The sequence below is a fragment of the Cupressus sempervirens genome, chromosome 1, assembly GCF_028749045.1.
Source record: "Cupressus sempervirens isolate cs-2001-9-10 chromosome 1, ASM2874904v1, whole genome shotgun sequence".
Taxonomy (NCBI): domain Eukaryota; kingdom Viridiplantae; phylum Streptophyta; class Pinopsida; order Cupressales; family Cupressaceae; genus Cupressus; species Cupressus sempervirens.
In genome coordinates, this window is record NC_143118.1 from 749,104,270 (window position 1) to 749,121,524 (window position 17,255).

The 17,255-nt window shown below is 36.5% G+C and overlaps 1 protein-coding gene across 2 annotated transcripts in view; it reads left to right on the top strand.

Moving 5' to 3' along the window:
• LOC149580067 (uncharacterized) overlaps window positions 1-17,255 on the top strand; it is a 263,193-nt gene that overhangs the window by 106,483 nt on the left and 139,455 nt on the right. The gene's annotated exons all lie outside the window — the stretch shown is intronic.

Here is a 17,255-nt window from a genome sequence, read left to right on the forward strand (position 1 = left end):
AAAGTGGTCATTTCGCATTGTCAAGCTGACTGTCATAAGTAGCTATAGATGCACATTTTATATCAGATTGATAATTTCATTTATATTCAGTATTTTTTGGGGTTGCAAAGCCAAGAGCCTTGGAGTATTATGTTAAACATTGAATTAGGAAATATCTCACTAAAGGAGTGATAAGTTGTAGGTCTATATATTTGATGTAATGTGCATAGTTATATCTTCCATAATTGACATAATAGTATGCATGCAAAGTGTTTGACAAAATAACAATTGGATGTAAGTGCATATTTTTCATTTAGAATTCATCTATATGCATTTGAGAAGTCAAAAAAGAATTGCATATGCATTTAGTTCTTTTCTTATATATAGTAGTAATCAATTACAGGCTTTTAGATTCCCTTTGATATCATTTCAAGCAAGCATAATTAGTCTGAAACTAAAAAATAACATGCATAGAGATCGTATTGGAAGTGTTTGAGAATTTTCCTTGACCTACTAATCAACAAGTTGAGGTTCGAATTGATAAGGGATGTTACAGTGGTATTAGAGCTTGCATGCAAAGTTTTTGACGATAACTCAAACAACTGCATTAGAAAAGAATTCGGTGTTTTCTAGAAGCTATAACCGGTTGTGGTTATTACATAGCCTTCACTAACGCTGCCCCAATTCATCAAATTTTGCCAAACCCTAGTGGTGCCCCTCCAAACACTATTGCAGCCTACTAAAATGAATGCTATCATTCAAAGTTGCGGCTTCTTATGTTCCCTAACACAACCCTTTTTGAAGTTGCTATCTGTAGTATATTAAAACATTCTCGTCTGGAATGATGTTCCTATGGGGAAATGCTGAATCTACCTCTCAAATTCGAAGAGAAATTAAAACACAATGATGACATTGAATGATACCATCCTCTAGCATAGTTTTATTGGATAGTGTCACTAGTTCAATGTGCACAACAACTGTAGAAATTAACATTTTCGCAAGCTCTTCCTTTTGAAATCCTTGTCTCAAAACCTTCACGATTTCATAAATTCAAATGCACAATAGAATTCCCTTTTGTTTTCTCTCCAACACCTTTTAATGATAATTCTCCATGAATCTTCATTAGCAAGGCTATAGCAACTAGTTTTTCCCTAAATTAAATAACAATTGTCATATCATTGGACACAGTTACTTTTCCATATTCATGATCACGGGAAGGTAGTTATAACAACTCTTTTACATGGTCATATGAAAGAGATTAACGGTTATAATAGATTAACTGAATTGCTTTAACCAACATTTGAAAGAGCATTCAACCAACAAATGCACATATATAGCTGCCATCATATATGATAAGCTTGTCTCTTGCAAAATGCATGCTTGTTTACGAGAAAGAAGAAAAGGTGGCATCAAAGATAAGTTATGCTCAAGAACCATACCAGGTAGCCAATAAAGTAATGGCTAAAAAATATAGGGCACTTAACAATTAATGGGCAGATGGCACAAATATAATTATAAAATTTGCCAAAGTTGGAATTAATAATTAAAATATTGACATAGCTTGGAAATAAGAATTTTCCTTAATGTTTTAACATAAGGGTACCATTTGTGCCTATCCATACTTGCATATGTAAGTACACATACATCTACATTTATAATATTCCAATTATACTAATATTATGTATAGAAGATATATGTTCATACAAATCGTATGGAATATATGCATATGTGCGAATATATGTATGTACTTGTATAGGCATGTGTAGGTACCAAGGTATCATTATATTAAAACACACTTTGCTAGGTCATGAAGCTTTGTAATCATCTATAAACATAAAGGTAATAATTTGTTCTAGTTTGATCATTTTATTATCTTATTAAATTGGTTGATGAATTATCTCATGGTGATCACTTGGTATGCCCTTGCTTGCCTAGTCTAGCTTCCTTGACCAAGGTGGCTTAGGACCCACACCTAATAACTCAATAGTAACTGATGCCCTCATTTCTTTTCCTCTTTTGGCAATGCATATGATCATATTAGCCATCCATTTCCAATTCATATATCATCATAACAATTGACCAATATTTCATTTTAACATGAAACAAAAATGGGTAACTAATTTAATCAGTCACTCAACTTCCCATGAAGCCTCAACGACTATAAAGGAACATTTTAAAATTGAGCCAAAAATTGGGATGTGACAAAGGCTCTTTAATGATTTGGATATCTTTAACGATAATGAAGTGACTTTAATATATCATTATAAGCACACTTTTAGACCAAGTTGGAATGTACTCAAATCTGGAGAAGGCAAGAACCTTCATTAAACATGCCTCTTCCTCAGAAGTCCCTCTGGCCACAATAATTAGCCTATGATGGATAAACTAGTAGGCTAATCCCTCAAACTTTGATGCTCACGAAAATGGGGACATTACAGTCTGCCCTCTCCAAGAGTGCTTGTCCTAAAGTAATGATGACTACAACAACAACACACCATTGTGCCAATAGTCCAAATGGAAATGGCGAAATATCCAAAATTGCAATAGCATTTCTGAAGCACCAGGATATCTATAATTGCATAGAAATGAAGAATAATCCATCTGTACAAACTCTGCTTATTGAGACTGTGCATCTGAAACAAACCATGTACATAAGGTTTGAAAGTAACACTGCCAATAACCCAAACCATGTACACACTGCAATACTCTCAAGTGAACCTAGACTAGAATCATGATGCACGCAAAGGACACCATAACACATTTAAGAATGTCCAACCAAATATGCCTCGATCCCAAATCCTAAAGCAACGTCGATTGAAAAGAGCAAACCCAATTTCCGGCCTTAGTAGTTTGATCCCAACCCCACCATGCTACAAATGGTGTAGCAATGCGATGGGGCCCATCTAATTTGTAGTGCTAGCCCTATCACCTCCTGGGTCTCAAAGTATATAGAACTCACATCCATCCAACATGAGGAAGTAAGGATATATGGACACATTGGGTAGACCGAATCTCCCTCTCCATTCTACCGATCCCCCATGGGTTTAGTACCCAACAGTACTACAAAGATGATAACTCCCAAGGTTTCCTGTATCTCAACCATAATATCCATCCTCTGTTGAACTGCCATGTATGCACTGAGTTTGCAAGTAGTTTCCCACTAACTTGCACTCACCGACCCCATTAATTGAAGATGATGTTTATCCATCCCTTAAAGGATGGTATGACACTAGAGCCCATCCACATTAACAATAACCATGTCCTCTACCTGTGGATCAAAAGAGAAATGATGCGCACTCCTCACTATGTAGTTACAGTACAAGGCTCCAATACTTGTTAGTGGCTAATCACTAACAGCTGGAGTATCAAAAGATGACTCTAGTCTCTGACCTTGAACAACTGATTGGAAAGACACATTGCCAAGCCTCTTGACATACCTAATAGCATACTCTCTACCATGAAAAAAGTTGATGTATTCTGACTTAAGTGCCTCCAAAGCCCTCTAGATAACCTCAAGTCATGAATATGAGTACCGACCTTGATCCCATACTATCTCTCCTCAAATTCAGCTCTACAAAGTAGGAACTCAACATATATATGTGTGCAGTTAAAATGAGACAAGGTTGGATCAATCTTCTCTCCTAAAGTCCTCAACTAGTCACACCATTGCGGAGGGTCAACAAACTATTAAATGGAATCAAGGGCAAGGGCTTCAATTTCTTCGGATGAGGAGTTGGCTGAGGTACATGACATTTGTATGTCGAATGCAAAATTGTGCGAGGAAGATACCACACGTATGAGTGATCTTGTGGTGGAGAGTTCTGATTTAGTTTCCTATCTTAGTGCACTTAGTGAGACACAGAGCTTCCATAGGAGTCAGGGATTACAGAGCCATCATGTGACTTTTCAGCTGAAGGTGAGTGATACTAGCATTTCTTTAGCTCGTGAACATTATGATGATATCCATAAGATGTTAGCTACATTTGGTTGGGGTGCTCTTATGTTTGATGAGCCATGGTGAGTTCTCTAGCAGAGGTTTATGTGCTTCGAGAGCCTATTAGGATCTTGAAGCATAGTTCCTCTCATTTAGTTGCTGACAGGGATTACCTTCTGGAGTGGTTGAGCACCTACTATAAGATGTTGTTAGGGAAAGAAGTGGAGGTGGTTGAGCTCACCTTAGAGCTTGAGGTGACTATGGACTCTCTTCAATATACTTAGTTGGCTCTTTAGGAGTCATAGTCACAGTTGGATGAGGTTACTGTGGAGTTAGAATGTAATGTCCCCTTTTTAGCATTCATAGCATGATATTTTCGTTAGCCTATTTCTCCACGGTCCCGTAGGCTAACTAGGACATTAAAGGGGCTTACAAGCCATTTGGCCTAGATAGTTTCAGTTGCAAGTCTTTCTGAGGGGTTTTGAGGCAACTTTGGGCATACTTACTATTTATAGTAAGTCATCCAGTGGCAACGGTATGTCGATGGTAATTGTTTAAAATCGACAAGAAGACTTGTTTATCATTGATAAGATTTGTTATGCATTGATAGAGCTACTTTATAAAGTTAAATTTAAATATTTAACTTTATTAATGGATAGACTATAGTTTGTGGGAAATATTTAAATTAAAAGAGTCCCCTTTATTTTATAACACATTGGAGACATAAGTTACATAAAGGGAGTTATGTTTTATCCGACATTGAGAAAACGAAGGATGGAGCTCTTGTGAGAACACTATAAAAGAAATGGAAGAGCTTCTTTTAAGCATGCTTGGAAATATCAAAGAAATTGGGAAATTTTCTGGAGATTATGTCTCAATAGTTTCAAGGACGAAATCCCTTCAAGCTGAAAATCTTGACGCCATTGAAAGATATGTTTTTGAGATTCAACATAGTAGCAATCCGAAAAAGCAGATACGAAAAAGCAGTTCGAAAAAGTGGAACCGAAAAAGAAGGCTAAAAAAGAGGGTACGAAAAAGCAGTCTGAAAAAGCAGAACCGAAAAAGCAGGCCGAAAAAGCAATTCGAAAAAAGCAAAGCAGAAGGGTCAGTATTGAAGGAAATTATTATAGCCATCTACAACCAGGTTCTTCTGTTAGTATTGCTTTTTAGGGTGTTATAAGCTTTCAGCTATAAGTGTGCATTATACCAGCATTATCATTTTGTAATCCATGTAAATGCCGAAGTCTTGGCCATATTTCATGAGCATTGTATTTTTTCATTGCAATTAAGAAGATAATAGTTGCTGGTGTCATTTAAGCAATTTAATATCATTATTTATCAGCTAGTTGGTTTGCATACCAACTGTTTGTAAAAATGCCAGTTGGCTGTAGGTGTTCATTTCTCATGCTTAGATCATATATATGCACTGAATATTGTCAAAATTAGTAGCACACTCATGTTAGGTCATTGTGTAGTCCATTGTAGTCTTCTAGCAGAAGATTCTCATTGATGCGAATTGAAGAAAAAGTCATTTGAAGCTAGCTGAAATACTATATCAGTCATACGTCCCTTGCATGTGAATTGTTTGATGAAATTCCTTGAGCTTTCATCAACATTTTTTGAGGGCAGATTTGAGGAGGGTTATTACAGTGGTATCAGAGCTTGCTTGCAAAGTGTTTGACAAAATGTCAAACAACTGAAGTATAAATATTTTTGGTGTTTGAAGAAGTTATAACCTGTTGGGGTTATTACATAGAACAGGTATAGTTGACACCAACCCCAAACCCTACTCAGTTACATTTTGTGGTAGGTGGTGAGTTTGCTTCTACGGTTGAGGATAAGGGATATGATGATGCGGTGAACATATTTGTCCAGGATATGAATGTAGTATGTACAGAGGAGGTGAGAGCATCAGTGGAGATGGTTATTTGCTTCCTTCTATAGGAAGTGAATCTATTTCTTCTTTTCATATGGTTGGTAGCATTGGACAGTTGGCATTGTCACATTTTCAGAGTTATAGATTGCAGTGGAGCAGATTGATGCTTCCACATAAAATTTCTACTGCACTGAGTCATTCATGGAGTATTTGGTTGAAAGCTCGGATTTGTAAGTGGTTTCATATAGTATATTTGAGGGTACTCTCAGTCAGAGCTCACGTGCTATACAACGATTGTTGAGGAAGATTGTAGAGACCTTGGCTACAATACTTCGCAATAGGGATTTGGTGGTTGGGTTTGCTAAGATGGTTTCCCAGGATCCTACCCAAACAATTATTTGGAGTCAGAGAGTGCAGCCATCTTCTGATTCTTAGTTTGATGATGATGAGATTGGGAGTTGTTATTGGCATTACACTGCGAGTAGTGCTCATCACTTTTCTTTTGACCCACATGTAGAGGACTTGGTTTTCAACATTATGGATGGTGACAGAAGGTTTGGTATTCATTATTCCTGCAGAGGGCGTACTTCTCTGCCAAGGGTTGAAGATTTTGAGATACAAGATATTGTGAAACAGGTGGATGTGCTAGTGAATAAGATGAATGAAAATCACAAATGGATGACTCGACTAATTTCAAATCCAAGATGTCAGCAGAGCATGATATGACTTTTTCGAAGAGCCAAATGTGATGACATAGTTTCGGCTTCATATTTGCGGGGTATTTCTTATGAGATACTGCATGAGCTGGACACAATTGAGGTCGAAGGTGATGAGAATCCATGTCCGGTTAAGTCGGATGATGCATTTGTTGGCATGACTTCCCTAGATCATGTATTTGATGGTGATGCAACGATAGTAGCAGTAGGAGCATTCGAGCTTACTATCATATCAATAGCCACTTTTGTTTTTGTTGAGCCATCCAACAAGGAGTTTAGTAGTATGCATGCAGTTGTTGATGTGTTCCAATGATGGTGCACATGTTGTTGATTATGAGTTTTCATCAACTACAGATTCGGTTCAGTTTTTTGTTGCGATAGTTAGTGTTGTTCCTATATCGATATATTTTGATGTGACTACACCTATTGTTGATACAGTTGGCATGAGTGCATATGGTTCACCTGTAGCTACATCTTTTTCAACGCATGTTGGTGATGATCAGGATTCTAGTCCAATATATATTTATGTGGGTGGATACACGAAAGAAGAGGTTTCATAGGTCTTCTATGGAGTTGCCTTCTGGTGACATTCTGACTTCTACATTATCAGGAAAAGTTTTGGGTGCTAGGCTGTAGATCATGTGGTTGGTCCTGATGATGCTGGTTTAGTGTCCACAGGGATGTCACATACTACTTCATTTAGGATCCAGGTCGAGGTCAGAGTTCATTGTGATTCTGGTTTGCTTGAGAACAAGCAATTTTAGGGAGGGTAGACTATAATGTTCCCCATATTTTAGACCCTCAATGGAGTTTTTAACTTTTCATTTTCCAAAGGTTAAGTAGAGAAATAAGGATAAATAAATTAAATTGAAGTCAATAAATAAATAAATCTAAAGGTGACTTTATATTTAATTAATTTTAGTTTTTAGAAGCACAACTAATTATTGTATTGGAAATGGGGAAGCTTCTAGGGAGTGCATTTTCTAGAAGCACAACTAATTATTGTATTGGAAAGGGGGAAGCTTCTAGAGAGTGCAATTAAATAATATTTTATGTCATTCTAGAAGGGTGAAGGAAAATAATAAATAGAGGCGAGAGCTACATTGCTAGGCATCCGATTATTGTCAATTGCATTTGATATAAACTTGGGAGAAGAGACTAATGGTTTTTGATTTTAGTTAGCCATTGGAGAGCATCAATGTAATGTTCCCGTTATAAAATAAATAATAAATTAAGCTTTGTAATGGGCTGATTGATTTAATTTATCTTAGACCCATTTTTTTTTTGTTTTCGTAGTTCGCATCGCCATTGGCTATCTTTGTACACCCTCGACAAGTTTCCCGACGAGTATTTAAGCACGAATTGTAGGTAGTCTGTAGGCATGCTTTGGATTATATTTCTCTGTTTTGCAGATTCTTGTTGGAGTTTGGATTGTTCGCCATTTCGGAAGTGAAAGACCTTCCCTATTTGGCTTGTGCAATTTTGGTGGGATTCAACCCTAACCCTATTTCATGTTGCATTGTTCTTCTTTGCTCGGATTTGGCAAGTTGTAGCATCTTCTTTGGCAATTATCATTCACATCTAAATCTCCTTTATTGTGTGGTGTTCATCTGGATTTGTTGTGCTTGTATGGTTTATCTTTGTTTTGGTCTTCGATACCAATCTGTGTGGCTTTCTCATTTCTATTTTGGTCATTCAAATCCTTACAACCCCTCCTTCCTGTCACTGTACCTCTTACTGCCGTACGGACTCTAGCTCTCCCGTACGGTCTTCTAATATTACTGTACGGATGCCTCCTCCACCATACGACTGGCATAACCTCCTTGACATTATTGCTATGCCATTTATGTCATTTGCACGACATCCTCTGGAAGATTGAATAGTCTTATCGTACGACATAGCTAGTTGACCCGTACGACCAATAAGGCATCATACGGCCTTTTTCATCCTACACATTGACATTGTACGAAACACAACTTGAGGCACTGGAAAGACATCTCGAGGCACGGAGGAGAACATCCTGAGGCACTGGAAAGACTTCCCAAGGCACAGACGAGAACATCCTGAGGCACTGGAAAGACTGCCCAAGGCACGAAGGAGAACATCTCGAGGCATTGGAAAGACATCCCGAGGCATGGAGGAGAACATCTCGAGGTACTGGGAAGACATCTTGAGGCACGGAGTAGAACATCTTCAGGCATGGAGGAGAACATCCGGAGGCACTGGAAAGATTTTCCGAGGCACGGAGGTAAACATCCCGAGGCACTGGAAAGACTACTCAAGGCACGAAGGAGAACATCCTGAGGCATTGGAAAGATTACCCAAGGCACGGAGGAAGAACTACATGAAGTATTTTTCTATTTGGAGCATATGACAAAGCTACCTAAGTTATTGCCTACAAAACGAGATCACCTACAGGTCGGTTAACCTTAGGAACATTAGAGTCAATTCTTTAGTGTTGAAACCATTTGAGGTGGTGAAATATTCACTAACTTTGGCATTTAGGAGAGCTTCATTTTGGAGTTCTATTTGTGCTTAAATTGGAGAATACATTTATTGCTGGCTGCTATAGTGCCATGAACAGTACTTGCGCTACAATACTTGGCTTGATTATGATTGCAATTTCATCTCCTTCATTGGGCAATTTGTATATCAGATTCTACAATCAATTTGGATCATTTAAATTGGTCATTTGGCATTGCAGAGGTGGTTGTCATAAGTAGCTGTAGATGCATATTTTATATCAGATTTAATGTCATTTGAACTCAGTTGTTTTTGGGTTGCAATGCCAAGAGCCTTGGAATATTATGTTAAGCTTTGAATTAGAAAATATCTCACTACAAGAGTGATAAGTTGTAGGTCTATATATTTGATGTAATGTGCATATTTATATCTTCCATGATTGACATAATAGTATGCATGCCAAGTGTTTGACAAAATATCAATTGGCTGTAGGTGCATATTTTTCATTTAGAATTCATCTATATGCATTTGAAAAGCCAAAAGAGAATTGCATATGCATTTAGTTCTTTTCTTAGAGATAGTAGTAATCAATTACAGGCTTTAAGATTCCTTTTAATATCATTTCAAGCAAGCATAATCAGTTTGAAACTTAGAAACAACAATTATAGTGATCGTATTGGAAGTGTTCGACTGTATTCCTTGACCTACAAATCAACAAGTTGAGGTTCGAATTGACAAGGGATATTACAGTGGTATCAGAGCTTACTTGCGAAGTGTTTGACGAAATGTCAAACAACTAAACTAGAGAAGAAATTGGTGTTTGACAAAGTTATAACCGGTTGAAGTTTTTACAGAGATATGTCTCTATGGTTAACCATCATTAGTTAATATATTAACTATATAAATAACCATATGTATAACTCATCTTTAAGAAAATATGTAATATTAATATGTTGACCATATATATATATATAAATATATATATGATATTTATCTTAAAGATGATTTACCATCAACAATGTATCTCATGATAAAATCAAGAGATATCATCTCAGTATGATATTCAGTTCTCTATGAGGCTAAATTTCTCAACTTTCATAACCCACAGTTGAAGCAATTTCCACAACTTTAAAAACACCACCTTAAGTGTGGTTTATAATAGTAAATATGGTGTCCGGCAAAATTTGGCCGCAAGAACCATAACAAGTTGTTTATCATGGTGTCCGGCAAAATCCGGCCCAAGGAACCATGATAACATGTCTACCATTTATAGGATCGTCACTTTACAATGGTTACCTTCTGTCTATTCGTTATCATGATTTCTAGCACTCTGGGACAGCAATTTAATGAAGTTTGTCATGATAACAGGTCTACCATTTCTAAGATCGTCATCTTACAATCATTACTTTCTATTTATATATGTCAATGAAAGGTCGTCACCTTTTATTACATATCATATGTGAAATAGTAACCACCATGAACCTAGTTAGAGGGTGATACAAATTTTCTCCCACGGAGAAGAATGCATTACAAGGAGTTTCACTTCGAACTTCTCATAGAGAAGATATCATTCACAAATGATTGCATCTCAAAAAAATTCTCCGTCTGAACAATGGTCTTGGGAAGTCAGGTCTAGTAGTTACTCCCTTAGAGACTCTCTTCCCCAAGGTTTCTTGTCAAAATCACTCTGAATCTGATATCTAATTTTTTGGTGATAAGTCATCACTTCCTCGTGATATACATAGGAGTGGGCCCATCAAAATCATCCAGGCACACACATGTATTTCTAGACTCCTTCTGAGTATCAATCTTCTAAGCTCCTGCCTCGCCTTAGAAGAAGCATCATACTCCCTCTTAATGTAGAAGTATCTCATAATCTCAATCATCAAAGATGTTTGCTTCAAGAGCGTCACTTTATCCTTTCTGACCATCAGGGTCTTTGGAGCTATTATCATTAAATTGAGTCTACACAATATTTGGTAGCATGTGTAAAGTAGCAACCTTCTTTTCTTGTAAGAATATCCTCAAACATAAAGGAAAAGATCAAGGGAAATAACCCTTATAGTATGTAAATAAGAGAGAGACTACAATGAGTAGATAAATGTAAAAAATAAGAATCCTTATCTGTACACGAAGATTCAAAAATCTTCTTCTTAGATTATTTGAGAACGAAACATCTCCCCTCTAAGGAAGGTTCAAGTGGAAATGGTATATCAATAATAGATACGTCATCTATTATTAGTTAATGGTTATCTGTTGTAAATATCTAATAAGCGTTAGTTTACTTTCATGTTTTGCTTTCTTTAGAATAGAATGTTTCTATTCTTTACGATCGTTTCCTAATGAAACATCGTCTCATTCTTTTGTATAAATTGTCCTTTTGGTCTCTGTTAATATCAAGCAAGTATTTACCAATTACTTCCGTAATATGGTATCAAAGCTAATGCTTAAATTTTTTCGAAATTTTTTATAATTTCTTGAATTTATTTGTTCAAAATTTTCCAAAATTATTAGAGCTAATTTCTCTAAAAACCCACCTAGGGTTTTCTGCTTGGAGAAATTCCCGAACTAGGGTCTACAAATTGCGAGGCAATTGTGGTCAAATTGTTTGAAACTCACAATTTTTCCTTGGTCGTCAGATTTGTGACTAGTTTTGACTTGTTTCTTGGCTGGATTCTTCTGCAAATTGTGATTTTACCCTCTACGATTTTTTTCCAAATCGTATCTCACTCCTGTGCGATATTCTGGAAATCCTGTGCGATATTATTTAAATCGTGTTTTGGTTTCTTGATTGCCATTTTCAAACGGTTCTGCAACAATACTTGCTGGTTCAAGTGACTGTTGGTTCAACGTTTGAAGCAAGGCGAAGGATTTTTTGAGCCGAAAAACGCTTGAAAAATCTAGTATTTCATTTGTTGTGATCATTACTAAAGGTTCGTTTTTGTCTAACCAGCCCTCTCAACTCTCTTTGCCAGCAAAATCTGCCTTTTTCAGGTGTTCTTTTATCCAAAATCCACATTTTTTTTGTAGAATCAACCTTCCAGTCCGATGAGTAGTGTTTTGCCTGAAACCCTAATTTTTGGATCCGATTTTTATTTTATTTTCAGATTCTTGGTGGGTTTTTCGAGAGCTCAATTGGGTTATCCATTTTTTCAAGGTGCGTTGATTTTGATGCAATTATTTTCGACCCAGCGGATCTAGTAAATGATAGCATATTCCTTTTGTGTGTTTCGAGCTCTCTTTTGGATCACTCTCTGATTCTTCTAAGTCTTCCGAATTTTTGCTTCGAAGAATATGCCTTCACAAATTTTCACAGTTTTTCATTGAAAAATGTGCAATGGCATCTCTGACAAATATTTTGCTCGAGCATAACTCCAAATTCAATGGTCGGAATTATGGCACCTGGAAGTAACAGATCATCGCTATTTTGGAATATCGGAACACCAATCAACTTGTTCTGGGTGTTATGAAGCATCCGACTTCTTTGGGTCCTGATCAAGATATAGTGGATCTGAATAATCGAGAGGCAATGATGCTTCTCAAATTATCTGTGGCTAATGGTTAGCTTTCTCAGATTCCATCCGGCAAGATAGCTGTCGAAATCTAGACACATCTCAAAGGTCTTCATGAGACTTCTAACTAAAGAAGAGGCTTCTTCCAGAAAAAAACTATGTTTTTTATTGTCATGGATGAGTGCACCTCGCTCCAAGCACACCTAAATTGGATTTAGGAAATCCGTGATGAGTTACTTGCCATCGGTCACAAGATGGAGGAAGAGGATATTGTGGTTATCACTCTTCGGAGTTTACCAAAATCCTATGAGGATTTTATCAAGACTCTCAACATCACATTTACTAGTGTTGATTTGAAGTTTATTGATCTTTGCAAACTGTTGCTTCAGCAAGATCGGTGGAAATAATAGTTCGGTAGTAGCTCCAGTTCCACCTCCACAGAGCAAGCCTTTGTTGCGAAATCCTTTTAGAAGGATAAGGGCAAGTTTCAAAAGGCATATCAAAAGAAGTCTTTTGTTCCAGCACTAGATGGTTCCAAAATGAAGAGCATTCAATGCAACTACTACGACAAGTTTGGACACATGAAGGTTGAATGTCAGAAATGCTTAGCTGCATAGTCTAAGCAATCAGGTTTGTAGTCTAAAGCAAATAGTGCAGAGCACATTGAGCAGGAAAACTCTTCCTTTTACGCCTTCATTGCTAAAAGACCTGCAGATCATGTGAAGTCGTCTACCTGGTACATTGATTCAGTTGCCTCTTGTCATTTCACTCACCATAGAGATTGGTTTATTGACTACTAGCCTTATTTTGACTCTGTTATTTTTGTTGGTAGAGAAGAGTACATGTTGTTGGTAAAGACAACATTTAGATTAGTCTATTGGGAGGAATCTCATATTCCTCGATGTGTACTACGTTTCAGGGATGGAACTAAATCTACTCTCAGTCAGGCAGTTGTTGTGACATTCTCCACACTTGACAGTCACCTTCAATTCACATCAGTGCACCATCACTGATTAGGCGACTAAGTCTACTATTGCAGTGGGTCTGGAGGATCATTGTCTTTTTAGACTTATTGATTTTGGTGATTCTTAGGACTTAGCTATGACTGCTCCCCGATCTTCTATCAACACACTTTGGCATCATCGATATGGGCACTTAAATGTGCATTATCTCTCAGAGCTTGCTCAAGATGAGCTTGTTGTTGGATTGCCAAAGATTCAGAATCAACAGCTTGGAGTTTGTGATGCATGCTAGGTTGGGAAGCAACATTACACACCTTTCACCAGTGGCGATTCTTGGCGAACTTCTCAAGTACTTCAACTTGTTCATGCTGATATCTGCGGCCCTATGGCAACTCCTTTTGTTCTTGGGTCCAGGTATTTTCTATTGTTTGTTGATAATTTCAGTAGAAAGATGTGGGTGTATTTCCTTAAAAAGAAATCAGATCCATTTCCTGTATTTCTGAAGTTTAAACCTTTAGTTGAAAAAGAGTATGGGAAATCTATTATTACTCTTAGATTAGAGAATCGGGGGAATTTTGTTCTAATGCTTTCTCCAACTTCTTGGATACACATGGCATCAAACGCTAGTTAACCACACCCCACATGCCACAATAGAACAGTGTAGTTGAATGTCGAAAAAGGATAATCACCGAGATGGCTCGTTCCATGCTCGAACACAGACATGTTTCGAAGTAGTTTTGAGCAAAAGGAAGCATTTAAAGTTGTAGTTTATCTGATGAACCGATCAGCCACAATGGCAGTTAAAGATAAAACTCTAGAAGAGGCCTGGTCAAGTCGCAAGCCCAAAATCAGTCACTTGAAGGTTTTTGGCTCTCTTGCTTTTGTTTGGATCCTTGATGCTTCAAGCACCAAGTTGAATGCCAAGAGTCAGAAACTCATGCTTGTTGGATATAGCAGTCTTCACAAAGCCTATCGCCTGATTGATGTTGAGACATCTCGTCTCATCTAGAGTCGCGGTGTAGTCTTTGATGAGGAGAGACGACCATTCGTTCCTGTTTCTCCTGTTCTTGATCCAGCAGACCAGCCTATGATGGCTCATGATTTGGGAGTTCGGATTCCATTAGGTTCACTTGATGGGAGGGCTCCAGTAGCTCTTGCAGCTCTAGTGATTCCAATGATACTTGTACAGACACCTCTGGCTTCTCTTGCAAGATCACCTTGCTTTGTAGATGCTTCACGTAAGTTTGATCTAGACTCTTCTGATGAGGATCCTCCTGATCAAGCATCTCCTAGTACCAATGTTGGTCATTCTCCTATCCGGCCTAAGTGGTGGGCTTAAGACACTTGCTGATCTTCGTGATGATGAGCTCATTGATGGGATAACTGCTCGGAAAAAGAGTAAAACTACATATACTGTTAACTTTTCTTTTATGGCCAACATTCACAGTGTGTTTGAACCTCAAACATATTTCGAGGCTAAAGGAATTCCAAAGTGGGAACAGGCCATGACATCTGAACACCAGAGCTTGCTAAAGAACAACACCTGTGTCCTTTCTGATCTTCCACTAGGGAAGAAAGCCATTGGCTGCAAATGGGTCTACAAAATCAAATACAAATCGGATGGTACTTTGGATAAGTACAAAGCTCGTTTAGTGGCGAGGGGCTTTTCTTAGCGTCAGGTATAATGTCCTGTTTAGGGCATTTTACTCATTTTCCCAATTTTGTTTAAATTTAATTATATTGTCCTCTGATATATCTTTTCACTGTTTGATATTCGATATATATATTTGTGTTTTTCATATAGTCGCATCCTTCCCTAATAATAATAATTATATTAATAATTATTATATTAATAAGGTTAGTTATATTATATTAATAATAATATAATTATAATAATTAATAAGGTTAGTTATATTAATCTCATAAAGTATATTAATAATTGTATTATAAAGAATATTATTTTAATAATATATCAAGTATATATTATTATATTATAATACATTTATTAATATAGCATTTTTATATTAAAATATATCTTAATCAAAATATTATTATTTATTATATTAGATTATTATTATTATAATATGATATATATGATATTATGGTATAATATTACTTTATAAAATATTATTATTTTAATATTACTTTATATATAATACTTATTTATTATTTAAATTATATGTCAGAGTGGGGACATCATAGTCCTCCCCTTTCGAATTTGCTTGCCCTCAAGGAAAATCTTTCATACACAAGCTTTGTCATAGACACAAAACATATTTGCATTCAAAAGACCAGAGAGATTTATGAAATATACATGAATGAAAACACAAAGCATACATGATGTAGGCAGATGAGAACACTAAGCAGATACGATGCAAACAGATGAAGAGACGAAGCAAACACGATGCAAACAGATGAAAACACACGTTATGCAATTCCTTGATTTTGAACTTGCAACCCAAAAAATTCATTAGTACACGTTTATATATAAATTTTCCTTTTTTAAAGGATTTTCTTATATCAATCCCCTGACAAGTGACTTGTGAATCAAAAGTATAGATCATTTATTAACTCATCATTTCTGGTACGGGAGGAGAAACTATAACAGGGTGCCCTGTTACCCAATCATGGGCCTAATTGTTCTCCCTCATTATTTTTATCTCTCTCTGATCATCATCTCCAAGATAGCGTCTTTATATGATGTACCTCAGGGTATTCGCTCCATCGTAGGCCTTGCCTAGTACCCTTGGATGATGCAGCCCAATGCCCATCTCGCTGCAGGCCTTACCTAGTACCTCCGAGTGGTGTCACCCAACCCATTCCACCGTAGGCCTTATCTTATCTTGGACGATGATGACCAACATGATAATTCATTAAAGCAATTACAAGTCAATCAAGATTAAACATAATTGAAATAATAATGTTTGTAACAATCATTTCAATTATCAAATGATATGATTATTTAGAACTACAGGTTATATATGTTTATAATTTCATACAAATACATGTATCTTATATATTATAAACAAACTTTACATAATCCTTCATTTTAATGATAGAAACTAAATAGCATAGTACTTTAAATAAAATTTAATAATGCATAGAAATTGAAAATTTAACCATACCATATGTTTACCTTTCATATGCTATGATGAACCTCTGTAAGCGATGGGTCCCACCATACTGGCACCATATTAAATGATAGACTTTACAAGAAGTGTTTAAATGTTGGTTACATAAATTCTTTCATTGTGTTCATTGTGTTATGGATGGTTTACAGGAAAGTCCAGTAAATGCAATACTTTTTGAAGAATTTAAGCTGCATATAGATGTCTGGAAGAGAAAAATGGAATAAGAGAGGACAATGCTATCTTGTATGGCCAATCTGTAGAAAGGGGTCCAACTGTGGATTTGGTGTCATGGATTTCTCAACTAAGAGCTATAGTTTTACACAGTCCATTATGTGTGATTGTATCCTGTCAAGCATACCTATTGGTTTGATATTCACAAGAATGTTGATAAAATTGGTCAGATGAATTGCTCTTGTACTTATCATGCATTGAATTTCAAATGAGGTTGTCGATGGTGGCAGTCATTGCAATTTGGAGCTTTATCCAGAATATATAAGGCATATGAAAAAGTTTATTTCAATAGTGGGAAATGAAGTTTAAAATAGTTGATAGAATGAGTTCCTACGTGCGTCCTCATATGATTAAGATGAAAGTAATCAATTTTATTGTTATAAAATGTGGAATGAAAACTGATTGAGAAACTGAATATCTCAGAGATGGATATTGAATGAAGTCCCTATTC